The following is a 3044-nucleotide window of genomic DNA, read 5'->3' as shown; positions in this document are numbered from 1 at the left end:
CTATTCCACGCCCTGGGGAGGCCCGATTCCTGTGTGACCTCGGGCGGTGACCCGCCCTCTCTGAGCTTCAGATGCAGTGCTTGTAAAATGAGGAAATGCGCTTGGGGCTGACGAGGGCTCCTGAGGTGAGGCACGAGGTGAGCTTTGTGCCTAGTGAGCGAGCGCTCAGTGACATTTCTGTGATGCAGGGCCGGGGAAGAGTAGGCAGGAGCCCAGAGCTCATTCAAGAACCGCCCAGGGGCCTCCTCGGCACCCTATCCCCATTTTCATCGTCTCTGTCTTCCACCTCTCCTCCGCGTCCCTGGAAACCGAGGGAGCCCCAGGAAGATCCCATCCCTTCGCCCACCCGACAGTGTCTCTCTGTTGGAGGCTGCTGGGGGGATCCGTGCCCTTTCACTAGAGGCTGCTTCCTTCTTGGAAGTAAGGACACCCATTCCCCCTCGTCCAGCCCCATGGGCCTCTTCAGACGCTGCACTGGATTCTTTAGCCAAGTTCTTTCATCTCAATTTTATCTTTTTCTGTCTCACCTCCTGGGGATTCCTTTTTGTTATTGTGCAGTCGCCAAGTCATGTCCGACTCTTTGCGACCCTAGGGACTGAAGCACACCAGGTTGCTCTGTCCTCCACTATCTCCCTTTGCTCAAATTCATGTCCACTGAGTTGGTGATGCTATCTACCCAAGCCATTTATTTCTTTACTATTAATTTTCTTTCACTTTCTATGCCATTGCTTCAGATAAGTTTATTCAGGTGGCTTTACTTTAACATCTAGACCATTCTTTCAGCTATTTCTCTATCAGAAAACCCCAGTGCCCACCTCCATTTTTTTCTCCCTTTTATGACTCAGAGGGTTTTAGAATATCAGAATTAGTGGTATCTTTCCAACCTACTATAGACTCTGCGTTCTCTGACCTTTGTCTCTGGGATGGAATCAGGAATCAGTCTCTGGGCCCTGCAGGAGGACCTGGGAGCTGACCTCTATTCTGGCCCCTACCCTACTCTCATCCCAGCCAAGGCCTGTTGCTTTGGTCTGTCTTTCATGCCACATTCAGTTGCTCACAGTAGCAGCCTTCCAATGAACTCCCTGCTCATGGTAGAGCCATCTCGTCTTTAAAAAAAAAAAAAATTTACTTATTTATTTGACTGCACCAGGTCTTCATTGCGGCACTCCAGAACTTTAGTTTCGGGCATGTGAACTCTTAGTTACGGCATATGTGATCTAGTTCCTTGACCAGGGATCGAACCTGGACCCCCTGCATTGGGAGTATGGAGTCTTAGCTACGACCACCAGGGAAGTCCTAAGAGCCACCTCTTTTGAAAAGAAAGCCCAAACTCTTCTCTTGGTCCACACAGCCCTGCTCCATCCGGCCCCTCCAGTCTCTTCAGCTGTATCTCTCCTCATCCTCTGCCCCAGCCTCAGCCTTTCTGGCTTCTTTCACTTCCCCAAACTCAAGGGGTTTCTGTGCAGCACCTGTGCCTGACAGGATGCCTTTCTACCTGCCCCCCACCACCCCTGCCATTTACCAAACTCCTTTGTATGGAGGGGGTCTCAGCTTGGAATACTGCTTCTTCTCCAGAAAACATCTCTGAAACACACCCCACCTTCCCACCACCCCACTTCATCCTCGTGTGAGGCACTTTCCTTTCATAGGACTCACTGCAGGGAGAAGTGTGTTGGTGGAGATCTTTAATGTTTCTTGTATGTGGATCTCACACTGGCAGGACTGTTTCAGTCTCCTCACCTTGGTATCTTCAGTCTTGGCCCCAACACATTTTTTGACTAAAGAATGAATAGGTGCAGCCCCCACACCTGGCCTCTCTCCTCAGGGGTAGGGTCAGGTGCTATGTGGGGAAGATAGGCTACTATAGTCCAACTGAAACCTTAGACTCTGCAAGACTCTGTAGCTAGGATACAATTTCCCTCGTACTATTGACTGGTCAAGTAGCCTGCACCATCAGGGTACTCATGGGCAAAAATAATAGGCAAAAAGAAACAGACATTTGACAAGCACAGACATTTCAAAAGAAAACATCTTAAAGAACAGTCTTTTGTACTCTGTGGGAGAAGGCGAGGGTGGGATGATTTGAGAGAATAGCACTGAAACATGTATATTATCATATGTGAAACAGATCGCCAGTCCAGCTTTGATGCATGAGACAGGGTGCTCAGGGCTGGTGCACTGGGATGATCCAGAGGGATGGGATGGGGAGGGAGGTGGGAGGGGAGTTCAGGATGGGGGACACATGTACACCAGTGGCTGATTAATGTCAACGTATGGCAAAAACCACTACAATATTGTAAAGTAATTAGCCTCCAATTAAATTAATTTTTAGAAAAGAAAAAGAAAACATTTATTGGGGAAAGGATCAGAATACATGGATCAAAAATTCAAAAGTAGACTAATAAACATATTACAAAAGATAAGGTAGAATATTAGCCATATGAAACAATAAAGTATAAAAAAGAACAAGCAGAGGGGACTTCCCTGGTGGTCCAGTGGTTAAAAATCTGCCTTGCAATGCCGGTAAAGTGGGTTTGACCCCTAGTCAGGGGTCAAACATAAGATCCCACATGCTGCAGGGCAACTGAGCCTGCATGCCACAACTACTGAAGCCCGTGCACTCTACAGACCATGCTTTGCAACAAGAGAAGCTGCTACATGGCAACAAGAGAAAAGCCCCTGAGAGTGGCAACCAAGACCCAGTGCAGCCAAATAATAAATAAATAAATATCTTTTAAAAGAACAAGCAGAAATATAAGGTAGAGAAATATGGCTTCCTAACAAATTACCCCATAAGAGAGTGACTTACAGTGACAATCAACAAAAATATTTATTTGCTCACAAATCTGTAAACTGAGTAAGCTTGTCTCTACTCCACATGGCATCACTTGGGGCTGGAGGATTCATTTTGAAAATGATTCATGGGAATTCCCCCTGAGTCCAGTGGTTAGGACTCCATGCTTCCACTGCCAGGGGCCCTGGTCAGGAAACTGAGATCCCACAAGCCAAGGGGCATGAACAAAAAAAAGATGATTCTCTCACAT

The sequence above is a fragment of the Bison bison genome, unplaced genomic scaffold (assembly GCF_000754665.1).
Source record: "Bison bison bison isolate TAMUID 2011002044 unplaced genomic scaffold, Bison_UMD1.0 scf7180017864297, whole genome shotgun sequence".
Classification (NCBI taxonomy): Eukaryota; Metazoa; Chordata; class Mammalia; order Artiodactyla; family Bovidae; genus Bison; species Bison bison.
The sequence above is the reverse complement of the archived record's forward strand: the minus strand, read 5'-3'. Positions refer to the sequence as shown.